The sequence below is a fragment of the Pinus tabuliformis genome, chromosome 4_2, assembly GCF_031772625.1.
Source record: "Pinus tabuliformis cultivar Carrire ecotype Pingquan chromosome 4_2, CPIR1, whole genome shotgun sequence".
Classification (NCBI taxonomy): domain Eukaryota; kingdom Viridiplantae; phylum Streptophyta; class Pinopsida; order Pinales; family Pinaceae; genus Pinus; species Pinus tabuliformis.
In genome coordinates, this window is record NC_142304.1 from 974361149 (window position 1) to 974378831 (window position 17683).

Here is a 17683-nt window from a genome sequence, read left to right on the forward strand (position 1 = left end):
GTTGGTTGGGTGATTCCTCCACTGTGACGCGATAAGTGCCAGTACGGATTGTGCTCTCACGTACCGTCGAGTATATATTGGGAGACCCCTATAGGCATAAAACCTTTATCCATAGGAAACCGTGTCAGCCGCCCTACTGATCGCAATGCACTGAACACAACATTCGGGAAGATAGACCGCTCGTACCCTAAAACGTATTCTGCGGTTTTGCGATTGGTTTGGCACACCCTCTACCTAGATCTCCAGAGCAGTCCCTTTCATTCCTTTTCAGACTCCTTAACAGAAAAGGTCCATCTGAGCACTTGTCACTTCAGGCTCATTAAAAATCGAAGGAGACTAGAGTCATCTTTTGTTTTTTCTCGACTCTTAAAAACTGAAAAAACAAGTTGTGTCTAAAGCGTCTAAAATTCATTTAATTCGGAAACATATTTCCCCTTTTGTATTTTAGTTGATCGAGTAATCCGCAATCGTGGAAGAATGTCAATTGAAACCTCGTCGTTCACGGAGGCTTACGAGTCAACCGTCTTTGTCTCCGGAATCGAAAACAGTACGGACAAAGCGAACTCGTTTAACCGGTTCGAAATCTCCTATTAAAGTTAGAACAAGTGTTCCAACAACATCCGAGATTCCGGTTACTCCAAACATTTCTGGAAACCCTGCCTCTACAGAAGAAGTTCGACAGCCACAGAGGGACAGTGATACTGATCCTAGTCTGAGAGTAAACACTTGTGTTACCGAACCAGTTCCATCTATAACCGGTTCGGAAAGTCTTGCTCTTCAAACATATGTAGCTATCGATTCAACCCCTTCTTCGGCACCAGAAATATTTTACAGACCTGACGGTCTTCCCCTTCCACCTGGTTTGATTGCGATAGAAGAAATCGTAGAAGATCCGCAAACACGTACTCCAACACACTTTGGAGTTGGGATCGCTCTATTTCCTTCTTCATCAGAAGTTGGTCTACCACCAGCGGAAGTTCCTGTAGAATCGCTAGGTAATATTTTGGATAGACTCCAAATGTCTGAACAACCGTCAACATCTAGGACTGTGTCGACTGACACAACGACAGCAGAACTCCTTGCCATCACTCCGACAATGTTCACCGGCATACCATCTGTCCCAACTAGCTCTCAACCACTAGAAAGAGCCCACTCAGGGGCTATTTCGACAGTATGGTCCGTTCCTGTTTGTTCATCCGGAATTATACCCGGGAACTCTTATGTTGAATCTCAACAAATTGATCCATTTGGAGGTCAATTTGGGCAGTCCGGTCCCCAAGGGCAAACAATTCCCTTTAGTTCTGGATTACCACCGTATGGGGGGCAGTGCACCCTTTCATTACCACCTCCGGGAGGATATCCATACGGGAGTTCACAACAGTATTCAGGTTATACTGGAGTTACATCAAGTGGTTGGGTACCTATACTACCCCAACAACCAAGGGTTGTGTATTCGATGCAACAATGCGTATCTATGTCGAATATACCTACTACACCGGCTATTGTGACAGTGTTACAAGTTCAAACGCTGCTTGTTGTATGTCAACATCAGATTTCTCAGGTTGTAATGCAACAGCCCCTTGACCCTGTGACTCAACCACAAGCGCCAACTGGTGGGGCGACACAGGTCCAAACGGGTACAATTACCCCACACCTTGGTCCAACGGTTAGTATAGCGCAACAGAACATGGCTTCGTAACCGTGGCTGGTGCAATACCAACAACCACAATTCCAACAAGTATACCAAGGTTCTGAGCAGCAGATCTTTGCGAACAGTGGACAACCGTACATTCAAAACGGTCAAAATCAACCATTTTACAATGGTCATGTCCACCAACCATATCAATCATACCAGCATCAACTGCATTATGCTGGTATGCAAAGGCCAACTGCTCAGGCAATTCCATCATATCCTGGGTATGCTTCACCTAACCTGAATCAACAGTTACCATTCGTGGCAACTTTAGAGTTACCTGATTTACACCGGTTAACAAACGATCCAATCGCTTACGCCCCTTGGTGGCCAGCGATCCCTCATAAACTTCCATCAGATATTCCTAAATTTAATGGAAATCCAGGTGAAGATCCATCGAATCACGTGATGACATTTCATCTATGGTGTTCATCAAACACCCTAAATGATGATTCGATAAGGCTTCGCCTTTTTCAAAGGACGTTAACAGGTCCAGCGGCAAAATGGTATATTGAATTGCCTAGAGCTTCGTTCGACAACTTCAGTACCTTAGCCACGACTTTTTTAACCCATTTTCAATTACCGATAAGGTATGAAATGGGAACAGAACTCCTTACCAACTTCAAACAGATGACGGCCACTCACATATCTGATCATATACATGAGTGGCGACGTCGTCGTAGGATGGTAAAAACGTACGTTCCCGATCAACGATTAGCTGAATGGTTTATCAAGTCTTTACTACCTTCCATCATGGAAGATGTGGCAAAGGGGGGAGTCGTAACAGAAGAGCAAGTTATAGCTCGTGCACAATATCTGGACTTGATCTATACTCAGTCCGGCACGCTCTACGACAAAACACCTGACGCCCCTAGACTGGAATCCTCAATTCCTCCTCCTCCTAAATCAAACAATGACTCTCACACCGGCGATGGCGTGATTGGCACGACAGACACGAAATCGACAAGGGCCACATCCAAAAAGGCCCGTAAGTTTTCAGGTCAAAATGCAAAAGACGAACTTCTTGCTTCGGAAGTAAATGCCATATCGACAGATAAAGGCAAAGAAACTAGACAACCAGGAAGCAAGAAGAAAGGCAAAGGGAAGAAGAAGAAACAGGATGAGTCATCTCCTGAAAAATCTTTTTCGAATCCTCCTGGAAATAGGAAACCAAAAAGTCCATGCGCGATATGCGATGAGGATCATTGGACCTCGCAATGTCCATACAAAGCTGAGCTTAAGAGATTCTTTAAAAGTTCGAAAACCTCAGCAATGTTAACCGATCCGTTTCCGAATCCAGGAAAAAATTTGGTTGAAAGTGGAAATGCTTCCCGGTCCCAAGTGCTAATGTTGTCGATTTCAAAACGTCAGAATGATGCTTTGATTTCGACAAGGAACAAAGATTACGGGAATCCGCAGCTGTCAAACAACAAGGATAAAGATCAACCAAGTAGTTCGACAACAACTTCGACAGAAGTTGTACCACCCATCATTCATGAATTAACAATAAGACTACCAAAGGGAGTAGTACACAAGTCGACATGTAATCCCCGCGCTAGAGCGGCACAGCATTATAACATAGTGGAAGATTTGGCCCAATCGCCTTCCGCTATGTCGACTCTTGAAGTACTACAAAACTATCCATACCAAAGGCAGGCTTTGTTATCAGCCATTGGTGGTGTAGATCCTAAGGATTCCAATCTTGTATCCTTCGACCACAAAGGATACGATCCTCAGTTACCAGCTCAACTAGCTTTCCTTGTTCAAGTGAAAGCCCTCAACAAAACTGTTCATCGAACAATTATTGATGAGGGGGCATCTACATGTATTATGTCGATGAGTTGCTGGAAAACTTTAGGATCTCCGACCTTCTCGCGATCTTCGACGACGTTAAAAGCATTCGACGGAAGGACATATACCCCATATGGTATCCTAAATAACTTGAAGGTTGAACTAGGGGGAAAAACAGTGGAAATAGATGTTGAAGTCATCGATGGAAATCTTGATTACAATATCCTACTGGGACAACCATTGATATATGCCATGGCAGCTGTTGTGTCGACCTACTTTAGAAAGATTGCATTTACTTTTCAAGGAGGAATAACGATCGTCGATCAACAAAACTTCCTCCCCAATGGTTCACAAGTTACAGGAAGCATTCCCATGATCCATGGAAGCCCCCATTTGCTTCAGAATATCGGAGTAGGCCTACTAAAAGATCCTATACTCATGGGAACTTTCGCTTTTCCACCTCCAGTTGATTTGGCAGAAGTAGCGTCGATAGGAACCTGCAACATGATATCTTCCACAAAGATCTCGGAAAACGATATCAACATGGATCATGCAATGGTTTTGCTCCCGAGCCCAATGGAAATATTGTAGCAATCAATGTTTCTGGCATGGGAAGCAAACCCAAATCAACGTTCATCGAGCGTTTGGATGGATAGGTCTAGAGAATATGGTACTCCTTCAGATCCTTGGTCGCATGTGCATGACACCGACGAAGGAATTCTCCAAGCTATGGTAGTCGAAGGAGCACCATGGAATGATTCCCACCATCGTTCTCTTCTTCCAAATTATGAAGAAGATACTCAAAATGACCTCTATCATCCTTCAGTAGTTGATTTTCTATCAAATACTATAAAAACGATGGATTCCGAGAGAAACTTATCCAACATTGAAGAGACTATAGCCATAAATATCTCGACCAAAACAGATATTGTAGAGAATATTTATGTCGGCAAATGTTGTTCTCCTTCAGAATTTGAAATATATAACGCTCTTTTTCGCGAATTCAGGGATGTCTTTGCCTGGTCATACAGTGAAATGCCAGGCATCGACTCGAGTATCGTTGAACACGAAATCAAGATGTATCCAGATGTTAAACCGGTACGGCAATGGTTGAGGTAGGTGCACCCCAAGAAAGCCGCTGCCATTAAGGCAGAAGTTGAAAAACTCCTCCATGCTGGTTTCATCTACCTGGTTCCGCTAACCGATTGGGTATCGAACATTGTCCCGGTTATGAAAAAACAAGGGACAATTAGAGTGTGCGTCGATTATAGGGATGTAAATCAAGCTTGTCCGAAAGACAACTACCCTACACCCTTCATTGACCAGATAATTGATGAATGTGCCGGATGCGAAATCTTTTCATTCATGGATGGATTCTCGGGGTATAATCAAATAAATATCCACCCACAGGACCAGTCAAAGACTGCATTCATTTGTCCGTGGGGCACATTCGCATATCGAAAATTATCCTTTGGTTTAAAGAACGCAGGGGCGACGTTTCAGAGGGCAATGAATTATGCCTTCCATGACATCAAGAACATCGTTCAACCTTATCTCGACGACCTTCCGGCTCATTCGCGAAAGCAGACTGATCATCCGCAGCATTTGAGAGCGATATTTCTACGTTGCCGACACTACAAGATACGACTCAATCCACACAAATGTGTATTTTGCGTCAGTTCTGGTCGTTTACTTGGCTTTGTAGTCTCCAAGGATGGGATTCGTCTCGACCCTTGTAAGGTTCAGGCAATCATAAATTTGCCTCCACCTTCAAATTTGCTTCAGATTCAGAAACTCTAAGGGAAAGCAAACTTTCTGAGGAGGTTCATTCCAAATTATGCCGAACTTGCTAAAGGTTATACGCGTCTTTTGAAAAAAGAGGTACCCTTTAACTGGGATCAGGTCGCGCAAGCTTCCTTTGACGCTCTGAAAGATTCCCTAATGAGAGCATCATTAATGTACGCCCCTGATTATCAAAGAGACTTTAACCTGTATCTGGCTGCAGCAGATACGACCATCGCAATGGTTTTAGTTCAAGAAGTCGATGGAATAGAACATCCTATTTATTATTTAAGTAAAAACTTAAATGATACAGAAAGAAAATATTCTTATGTTGAAAAACTAGCGCTTGCAGCAGTTCAAGCGATACAAAGATTTCGACACTATGTCCTCTTTCGGAAAACTACCATTCTGTCAGATTGCAACCCCATGACTTATATATTGTCGCGACAGTTGCTGGGGGGCAAATATTCAAAGTGGATAGCAATCCTTCAAGAGTTTGATCTGGAATTTGTAAAATCCAAATCAAAGAAAGCTCTAGTTTTCGCAGAATTATTATGCGATCTCCCATCGTCGTCCAACGATGAAACATCCGAAGAATCAATCGTGGACGAAACTTTGTTTCTGATATCTACAAGCAATGAGTGGCATGGAGATATAATCATTTATCTCCAAACCCAAAAATTCAGGCCAAACACCTCTCACTCTGAACAAAAACGTATTCGATACCAAGCAAAAGACTACATGATCGTCGGTGATACGCTTTACCATCGCGGTATCGATACAGTTCTGAGGAGATGCCTCACCCATGAGGAAGCCGAAAAAGCCCTGAATGAGTGCCATTCAGGCGCGTGTGGGGGTCATCAATCTGGATATGCTACAACACAAAAAATATTGCGAGCAGGATACTTCTGGCCAACCATGTTCAAAGATTGCATAACCGCAGTCAGAAGTTGCCATGCTTGTCAAATTTTTGATAGCAAAACCAGAAGACCACCCGCACCTTTACAGCCAATAGTTGCTGTAGGGCCATTCGCCAAATGGGGCATCGATTTCATGACATGTAACCCCACCTCGACCGGGGGGCATGGGTATATTATAGTCGCAGTTGACTATTTTACCAAATGGGCCGAGGCGATGCCTACATTAGATAATACTGGTGAAACAGCTGCCCTTTTCTTTTCAATCATGTAGTCGCCAGATTCGGCGTAGCACAGGCCATAGTCACAGATCATGGATCGCATTTTCGCAATCACATGATGGTTGAATTAGCTGCCAAGCTAGGGCTATCTCACGACAGCTCTACTCCGTATTATCCGCAGGCCAACAGACAAGTTGAAGCAATCAACAAGGTCCTGAAGCGCATGCTGCAAAGGATGATCAGAGTTCACAAAAGAAGATGGCACCTAATCTTGTACTCGGCTTTGTGGGCTTATCGAACATTGGTAAGGAATGCGACCGGGTTCACACCCTTCCAACTGGTATACGGCCTGGAAGCAGTCTTACCAGTCCAGTGTGAAATCTCATCTCTCAAACTCGCAATCGATCTCCTCCCCGGAACTTCAGAAGAAGAAGCTCGTTTCTTGGAATTAATCCAATTGGATGAAACCCGTCGCGACGCCGCGTTGGCCAACGAAGCCCATAAGAAACGAGTCAAGGCGCAATTCGACAAAAATGTCAAACCCCGTGTCTTCTCGGAAGGTGACTTGGTCGTGCTTTACGACCAAGAATCCGACAAATTGGGAGCGGGTAAATTTAACTCTTTATGGATGGGCCCCTACATTGTTAAATGGGTGTTAGCAAAAGGAGCCTACGAGTTGATGGATTACGACGGAATTCCATTGGCGCAACCTCGTAATGGGTTGTACCTCAAGCGTTACTACGCCTAGTAGTGACCAATATGCTTTTGTTATATTTTTTGTTTTCGCTAAGAGTGTTTGTTTTGGTCGAGTAATCCACCTTTTTACATTTATTGCAGATGTCAAACCCATTGGAACCATGTGTTGGATATGCCGACGGAGCGAGTCGTAGTTCGCGGAACCTGTCCTCCGCAGCCTGGGCCATTTTTGATCCAAGCGGCGAGTTAGTAAGTTTCAGAGGTGTATGTATTGGTCAATCAACAAACAATATCGCTGAATATAGTGCGTTGATATAACTTCTCTCTGATGCCATCACCCATGGTATACGCTGACTAATCATCAGGCTAGACTCACAACTCGTAATACTACAACTCAATGGTATATATTCCGTCCGAAACCCAGCTATTTATCACATGTTCCTAAGGGTTAAGATTTTGGAAAGACAATTTGATTTGATTCAATACCAACATATTTCTAGAAACTTAAACACATTAACCGACTCATTAGCAAACTATGTGTTAGATAGACATTTGCGACATTTATAAAAAGAAACACATCATCAATGTTTTACATGTGGATCACATAACTCAATCAGAATAAAACTTCGAAAATCAAAAATACATATATAGCTGTTTATAGTTTATACATAATGTTCTGTAACCAAGAAAAAATCGGTCACGCGACCCAAAAACTCAAAATGCTAGGGGGCACCCTAGTCCAATGATGCTCATGATAGCAAGTCACAGCCTGTGCGATCATGCGTAAGAGGCGAGTCCATCGTCTAGGCACACCAGTAGTATGCCGCTGTAACTGCAAAGGTAGCTCATCGATCCTCACATCTGGGATACCGAGAGTAAGGCTCTCGACCTGCTCCTGCACAACTGTAAGAGTCTCGGCCACATCGAGGTCGCGAAGAATAACTCTTCCGACAGCCTCTCTCGCCGGGGCAGCAGCTGGTACTCGCACGCGAACTACTGGACGAACAGGACCAACATATGCATGTACACATGAGTTTGATCAGAGTCTTGATAGAACAAAGCACAAGAACATTATAAACAAAAATAGTAAACAGCAATATGGTCAGAGATTTTACCAATAGCACCCCACTGCTCGCCGTCCGGCAGTACCAAGTTTGGATCACCCTGGAAGTCCATGCCGGCATATGGATACTCGGAATAGACCATCTCCTGACGATCAAACCACTGAAAGAAGGTATCAGAAAATGAAATCTGAGATTGACCAGCATGCCTAGACATATGGTCAACCCATCTCTGCATACGTGGTTCGGTAGGAGAAGGTAAATCGAGTGTGATGTACTGCGACTACATCAGTGGTATCTTCTCCAAGGCAAAGGCGGTCAAAATGGAACCGAACCCAAAGTTCTTCAACTTCCCGTCCTTTATCTTGGTCAACTGTCCTTTCATTCCAAGAAGTACTGCGTCGCACCAGTTGAACACCTTCGGTTGAAGGCATTCCAAGGCATGTTGCATATAAGATCTGTTGGCTACATGAAGAGATGCGCTACCGACCATCCTACCAAAAGTAAATAGGATAGTCCTAAGGGACCTATCAGTGACCTCACGGATGACGATCTTGCCGTCTTTACTCGGCTGAGATCCTTCCCTGCAATGCTGGCAGACATAATCTCTCACAGAATCGCCTCCTCGGGCCGAACCTGACAAAGAGATGGGGGCACCCCGCCTCGACAAGCCAGTCAAGAAATAGATGTCTACTGCGGTCAAGGGGATAGATTTGCCCCTAATCTGAAAGACCTGGTTGATAGGATCCCAAGAGTCAAGCAAATACTTCAGCAAGTTAATCTGCTGTCTCATGCTAGAGATACGGAAGAACTTCAGCAAGCCATAGTTCCACAGCGCGTTCACTGTAACAGGATCATGTAGGGCAATCATGTCCTCTTCTTCATGTTCTCGTTCTCGCCATGTAAGGGCCATTTTGCTCCAATATCTCTGCAAAAACAAACAAGGGAGGAGATTAGACCCTGATTTTGATGAGAAACAGGTGAAATTTTCATCAAAAACTGTGCAACAAATCCCTTTTCTGCGCCCAACGCACCTGCACAGTGTTCCACCTGCGTTGAATGTCAAACTGCCTTCATACTGGTTAACCTTCAGCGCAGGTTTCGATATGAACAGGGTGCGTTGATGGCAGAACGAACCCATCAATCCCCAGGGGCTCAGAAAAGCAGAGAATGAAGCACAGAATGCAGAAAGGAAACCATGAAATGAAAGAGCTCAGGTTTAGCTCCTACCTGGTCCAGACGGCGCTGAGAATCGTCCACAGAATCTCCCAAAATCAGCTGATGAAAATCGAAGGGGAAGAGGCACCTCCAAAGCTCCAAACAAACCAAGTTTAAATGAAATGGTAAAATGAGAGGTAAAAACACTTTTTAATTGCTTTTTACGTAGTTCAAAGTAAAATATTAGCGTTTTAATCTCATTCTCAAGCAAATGTTGTTCATTTCTAACTAGTTTGATGAAGCAATTGAAAGTACAGTACTATCTTTGAAAGGACGAAGCTATTTATGGTAAAAAATCAGAACTAGACCATGTTATCAAGCAGTTTTAGCGCATAGTTCATGCTCGTTAAAAAATAAACATAAGATCGAGCAGTGTTTTCCGCAAGATTCAAGCTCGTTAAAAAATAAACACGGATCGAGCAGTGTTTTCCCGCGTTTAAGCTCGTTAAAAAATGAACTATCCTCCGGTAAATAACCACCGTGAATGTAACATTATCAGCCATTAAAGCCTTGGTCGTGTTTGCACCGTCACCTCCACTTTTCCATTGGCCGATCATTCACCTCCATTTGATTGTTTACCCATTTTGAGGAACAGCTACGAAGAGTGATTTCACTAGCCATCCTTGTGACACTGCCGTGATTGGAAAATTCCAAACCTTACCTGGAATCAGCTGCTACCCATTTTTGCACTCGTTCCTCAAAAGACGAGTCTTCTTTAAGCTCTTTTCAACTGACTCGTAAAATATGAAAAGATTGCCGAGTTTTGGCCTTCCAGCTCGTTAAAGCAACGGGAAGTGCTATCCCTCCTCTAAATTTTAATCTTTTTGGACCTGAGGGATTATTGCACAAAAAGATCGAGTGCTTGTTTTGTTCGGCTCGTTAAAACTATCGAAAACTCATCCCTTCTGTATTGTTTTATACTTTTTCAGACTTAAGGGATTAGATGACGAAAAAGGAATTCCGGAGTTATCTTTACGTTCCTTTTCAGACTCTCTAAAAATGAAAAGGACCGAGTTATCTTTGTCGTTAAACTCGTTAAAAACATTAATAGCGACAAACTTGTCTTTAGGCGAGAACGAGTTTCACTATCGCTAGGCTCGTTAAAACATAGTTATGGGTTTGCCCGAAGGGCAAATTATAGAACAAGCATATGTTATCCTCCTCAAGCTTGACAAAAATAAAGAGGTACTGGTCAGCAATGACTGGGGAAAAATTGGGAAGAAACTCAAAGAATCTTTATTGGTAGCAAGTCGCTCTTGAACATGACACTTCCACTCCGTGCCTGAGTCGGGTTGGGTTGTTTCATTCACCGGTCACATCACCATGGTCTCGCCATACCATCCACTTTTGGGGTAAATGCTACCAATCCATCATATAAGTGTCGCCGACATGTTCAAGAGAAGTCATCCAGAGAAGTCACCCGTGTCCCATCCACTACCATAGATTATACTTCGTTCTTTCATGACCGCCACCCTGAACCATATACCACTAGATCGTTTTCACCTCCATCAAAATCATTTGCTCCGTTCCGTGTCATTGATGTGGGATACATCAAGGCCCTCCTTTGATGGATCGCTTCTTGTCGACATCAGCTCATTATCCAAGAAGTTGATCTAGGAACACCCCTTCAGTACTTTGAAGCTTGCATGCCTCAATGGCAGGTTTCTCACTTCCGGCGACAAGTATACATCAATGACCTTCGACCGAAAGATTTTGTGTGGTGTTCGATGCTAAGTCCTTTATTCACACCACGTGAATTGTACTGCAGTACCTTGAGGGTCATTATCATTATCGGTGATTCCTCTCGCGCTTGTTAACAGTTTACATCATTGACTGGTAATCAAGCGATGTCTTTCCATGTTCGACTTCAAAACATTTCTCACATGGATTGACTTGTACTTAGAGTGAATATCAGACGAGATTGAAGACCCCGGATCTAGTTTCATCCATCCGGGCTGCGATATATATCCAGGAAAAAATAAAAACATTGACATGTACAGCATTGCAGCACAGATAATCATCCTACCAAAGGGATGATGACTTCACCAGAATCATCAGTCTACCATCAGACGATTGTCTGTCCTATGTACATTAAAATGAATTTATAAAGCTGAGCATGGGAATGCCTGCCTCAGCTAGATCATGAAAACAGTATGAAAATAATGTATTGTATTGTATCTTATTACAGGTCTCCTCCCAGCATTGAAAGAACTTCGGATCCTCCTAATAAAGCATTTCACCCGTTAAACGGCCTCATACTTTAGGGGGCAACTGTTATAGACATTTTTGTGCCTTACAGCTATAAGCATGAAATTTCCAGAAACCAAGGGATCCTAAGTCCCTAAAGATGTTGTTCCAGCTCCTAAAGAAACAAGGTCAACAAATTACAACTTCTCCCAGAAGTTCTCCACCAGAAACTGCTCAAAACTAGTCAAATCAGGATCAATTCAGATGCTCCACTAGCTGCCTGCGTTGCAAAGCACCCAAATACACTGGCTAGGTGCGTTGCAACGCAGGTGAATGCACTACCAGGGTGCGTTGAGCGGGAAATGACAAATGGCAAAGTCATTCAACGAGGTGGAAAGACAATGGAAGCTTCCAGAATCTTCTCCAATGACACTTGCCTCACTGAATTCGACCAGTGATGAGTAAGAGGCTCTCAGTCTCCAAGTGGAAGCAAGAAATGACAGAGAGAAGCCACAAGTCAAAAAATAAGCTGACTCATCCTCTCTGCTTACATCTATATATGGATCCCTCATCCCAGAGATCCAGAGGCTGGAATTTTGTACTTTGCAGAGAATCGCTGTTGGTTTTGAGATTGAGATTAGTGCATTGGGTGATTTATGCTTTGTTGGAGGTGAAGAAGGGATTCCTTTGCTGGGAGGTAGATGCTGGATCGAAACTCACTTGGTTGTATCTCCTCTTGGATCTTCTTACTATATCAATAAAACTATTTGAGTTTCTCCTACATGCTTGTGTATCAATGATGTTTTGTTATATTTGCATGTTTAGCTTAAATCTGATCCTAAGCTATTTATGAATGTAAATCTATGTTTTTGTGTAGTTTTCTTCTTCTGTGATCTTGCAGAAACTTGGTGAAGCTGGGTGAGTAAGGGAGCAGGTAGCGGGAAGCAAACAAAGAGGAGAGCGATTGGATCAACAAACTAGCGCAAGACACAGGTTAGTTCATCCTTCCTCTTCGTTTACATTTCATAAAGAAGAAACGAAAATAGTTTTCCTTGTTTGTTGCTAAGGCACTATCACACCTTAGAGTGGGATAGGGGCGTTTTGAGTAGATACTTTTCCCAACAACAAGAGATTTGGCCCTGACTTGCAGCCTATATACTGTGTCACTATTCTTATTGTTTTTGGTAGCTATTTGATGCTTCGTGCATATAATAATAAGGAAAAAAGATAATAAGTAAAAAGGAAACACAAGCGTTTATCAACTTGAAGAGAATTAATCATAATCACTGCCCTATTGAATTCTCAACAGAGTTTACGAGTGATTTAATCTATATGGTTACACTAATAGTTATTAACTATCACAACCACAATAGTAAATGTGGTCGATATACACCGACCTCATTTTTCGTCTTTTTAAAATTATGGGCTCTAGCATAATCATTCATTTTATAAACCCACTTATTGACATTTTTCCATTTATTGTATGATAATTTTTATGCTAATTTCAAAATTATATTGGGTAACTGTGAAAAGATAAAAATGTATTCACATGAAGCCATTTCTTATGTAATAGTTTGCATGGTAATTTCATGATTCTATTAGGAAAATGTGAAAATGTAACATGTATTCACATGATGCCATTTGTTATTTAATAAATTTGCATGGCAATTTCAAAATTGTATTAGGTAAATGTGAAAACGTAAACATAAATTTAGAGATACAAGTTGCTTAATATTTGAAATTTGATCCATTGATGTTGAGGAGATGATGAGAATATGTCGACATCTTTCATTTATGACCATAAGATAAAGATTTGGATTAAAAGAGTGTTAATTTGGCAACTCAGTGACAAATTCCAATCATGAGACTAGACTCCTCTTTTCGAGAGGACCAATTTTGATCTTTGAGTACTCGATTTGGACAAGGTGAACTATATTTTTGAAGTGAAGCCCACATATGCACAAACAACATGGTCGGCCCTAACAAGAAATCAGACACCCTCGGAAACCTATAAATACAAGTGACCTCAACCTCATTTGGACATGATCATTAAGCATCCTGTTCTTCTCTTCTTTGGATTGGTCCACACAGATCTGAAGTGGGTTTGTGGAATTTGTTTCTTAGAGGTCCAAAATTACAGGGTTCGAAGTTGGCATGTCACATGTTTGATTAGGGTTTTTGGTTTCCAGTCGCATCGTTTACACAGGGAATTTTTGGTAATAACCAAAAGCATGCAAGCTCATCCATGTACTTGAAGCATATCAGCTGCATGCATAACTCTCCCTCCATGCAATTGGGATCTAGGGTTTCAATTTCATAATTGTATTAGGTAAATGTGAAAAGGTAAACATAAATTTAGAGATACAAGATACTTAATATTTCAAATTCCATCCATTGATGTTGAGGAGATGATTAGAATATATGGACATCTTTCATTTATGACCATAAGATAAAGATCTGGATTAGAAGAGTGTTAATTGGGCAACTTAGTGACAAATTCCCATCATGAGACTAGATTCCTCTTTCTAAGAGGACCAATTTTGATCTTTGAAGTACTGGATTTGGACAATGGTAAGTGTATTTTTGAAGTGAAGCCTACATATGCACAAACAACCAGGCCGACCCTAACAAGAAATCAGACACCCTTGGAAACCTATAAATGCAAGTGACCTAAACCTCATTTGGACATGATCATCAAGCATCTTGTTCTTCCCTTATTTGGATTGGTCCGCACAAGTTTGAAGTGGGTTTGTGGAATTTGGTTCGTAGAGGTCCAAAATTACAAGGTTCGAAGTTGGCATGTCACATGTGTGATTAGGGTTTTTGGTTTCTAGTTGCATGGTTGACATAAGGAATCTTTGGTAATAACCACAAGCACATAATCTTATCCATGTGCTTGAAGCATCTTAGCCGCATGCAAAACTCTCCCTCCATGTAGTTGGGATCTAGGGTTTCAATTTGACAGTTGACTACAAATAGACTCGGATCAATATTGTTGCTAGGATCTTATTTTGATATTATTTGGTTGATATTTTTGGATATTTTTTTATGGGCCCATTATACTCTTTGCTGGACATTTTATGACAATCTAATAGAAGAACAATTTCAAAAGGTTTTTCCCCTTGTTGACCAAATCTAGTGTCTCTTGTTAATGTGTTGATTGTATCCTATTATCATTTCATTTAATATTCTATATTCAGTTACTATTTATTGATGAAAAGTATTAATTTCTATTGAAACGTTGCTAATTGAAGAATTGAATTCATCTAAAGTAATTGAAACAACATAGTGACAATGGAAAAAATTAACATGGTATTAGAGATCAGGTGAAAGATAAGGACAAAGGAGACAAGAGCTAGAGAAATCATCTTTGAAAAAATGAAGAATTATATCTAATCAATTCAATATTTCTTCCTCTTTCTTCAGGGAAAATGAGAAGCTAGGTCACCAATATAATTTTGTTTCATGGAAGATCAGGTTGGAAATCATATCGGAAGACAATGATGTCTTGGAATACATTCAAGGAAAGCTACCTGAGCCTTCGGAGAATGCTTCTACTACTTCCAAGAATGAATATAAGAAAGGTGAGTTAAAAGTAAAGAAAATTGTAATTGATGGTTTACAATATCATTTACTTGGTTATGTTGGAAATTTGAATGAGTCTAATGATATGTATGATAAATTGGTTGACATGTATGAAGTCAAAAATTTGAATGAGATAATCTCCTTCAAGTATCAACTTAAATATATGAAATGACTAAAGGAGAGTATGTGCAATCCTACATTATGAGGATATCTCGTCTTCGGGATCAATTGCAGAAAGTTGGGAAAATTGTGCCAGACAGGGACTTGGCGGTGGTAACCCTTAGAGGTATCTGTCCTATTTGGGAAACCTTCACTACCACTATAAGCAATAATAATTTCTTCCCATCATTTGATGAGATTGTTGGAAATGTCACTCAAGAAGAACCAAGAATGATCTCAAGAGGCAGGTTATAAAAGCACGAAGAAGGAGAGCCCACTACTTTCATCACTCATAAGAAGAAAGGAAAAGGAGGTCCATCAAGTTCAAGAAAGCCTCCTCCTCAAAATTAAAATAGAACGAACAAAAGATTGAATTAATCATCACACATTGAATGTTGAAATTGTCACAAGAGAGGTCACTATGCTCGAGCTTTCCCTGAAAGGAACAACGGTCCACACTACAACATTAGAAGCAACAATAGTAGGTTTAGTAATAAAATAAGAAGATATGATCGAATAAATGGTCATAATGGAAGCAATGATAGAAGAAGAAGAGATGTTCCAAGTGATCGTGAAGAAGAACGTCGTCTTCAAAAGAAGTCAAGGAATACCATGTATGAAAATAATGTTGCAAATCAATTTGGATATATTCCTATTTATGCACTTTCTAGTTACTCTCCTCTGAATACTTGGGATAAATGGTTGTTTGATAGTGGGGAATCTCATCATTTCTCTAGGTATAAGGAGTTTCTCTCTAAATTGGTAGATATGGAGTCAAATTTGAAAAATATTCTAGGAGACAACTCCACTCATCCCGTCCAAGCCTTTGGATATGTTAAATTTAATTTGAATTATGGTGAATATATTTTTCTTCAGGATGTGATGTATTTTCTAGGGTTGAAGAAGAATTTGGAATCTATATCTTCTTTGGAAGACAAAGGGATGAGGTTTGCCTTCATCATGGGAAAAGCACTTACTTCGCTGGTGGGATTCCCTATGAGAGATGCATTCACATTGGGATCTAGATTTGAAGGACTCTATAAAGACACTAGAAGACCTCTTTTAGCATTGTCCCATGATAATAATCATCAAAGCGAGTTATGACACTGAATATTGGCCCATCTACACTATGAAACCCTTCCAAAATTGAAGAAATTGGTCTATGAAATTCCCGATGTTCAAGCCCAACATGATGGAGTATGCCTTGGATGTGCTAGTAGAAATAAGACAAGGAGACCATTCCCCTCTAGCAAGAACAAGATAAATAGCATACTACAACCAATTCATTCTAGCATATGTGATTTGATGCCCGTACACTCTATTATGGCCATCTTTATTACATAACCTTCATCGATGATTTCTCAAGAAAATATTGGATATATTACTTGAAGCATAGGGATGAAGCCTTTGAAATGATCAAGGGGTTCAAATATTTGGTCGAAAATCAAACAAGAAAGTACATTTAAAATGAATTCATAGATTTTTGTAAGAAGGAAGGCATCAAGAAAGAGACGATTGTGCCCTACAAACCTAAACGAAATGGAATGGCTGAAATAAAGAACAAGTATATTGTAGAAGCTACACATGCCATGATCCATGACCAAAAGCTACAAATGTTTCTTTAGGGAGAAGTTATTAATGCAACTGTATATAGTCGAAATAGGGTGCCTTATCAAGCATTGAACAACAAAAATCTTGAAGAAGTATTCATAGGCTTCAATATCGATGTTGATTGTTATGCAATGAACTCAAAAAATATAAGAAAATATAGACAAACGAATTAAAAATTATCCTCTTCGAGGGGGAGACCTAGTTTACATTACATAAATGAAAAACTGTTGGATGATACAAATGATAAGACATCCTTGATATATATATAGGGGTCTAAGGGGTCACAATATAATCAAAGCCTATATATCAATAATAAATTAAGCCCACAACAATAACAATAGTGGGGTTCTATGGGCCATAACAATAACAACATGGGGATACATGGGCACACCAATAACAATAGGGGGCTACACTAACAGAATGTTAGCACTCTGTAATTTTCCTAGGTTGGGAAAGAAAACTACAAAGGTAACCGCAAACCACTTTTAAAGCTGGGATCTAGCCCTTCCAGCTTCATAGAGGACTCTCTTTATATGATTTAATTTCTGCTTTCCATATTTTAGGCTAGATATTGAAGTTCGAGGTGGGTTTTTCAAAATTTTGTTTGAAAGATGTTGAGAAAGTCCATTAGGCATGGAGTCATGAACTTTTGAGTAATCAATTACAAATTGATAGAGTAGTGTAACAAGGCAGGGTAGGAAAACTCTTGGATCTTCAGATATTTATGGTGTGGATGAGATGAAAAAGTAGAGGATCAATTAA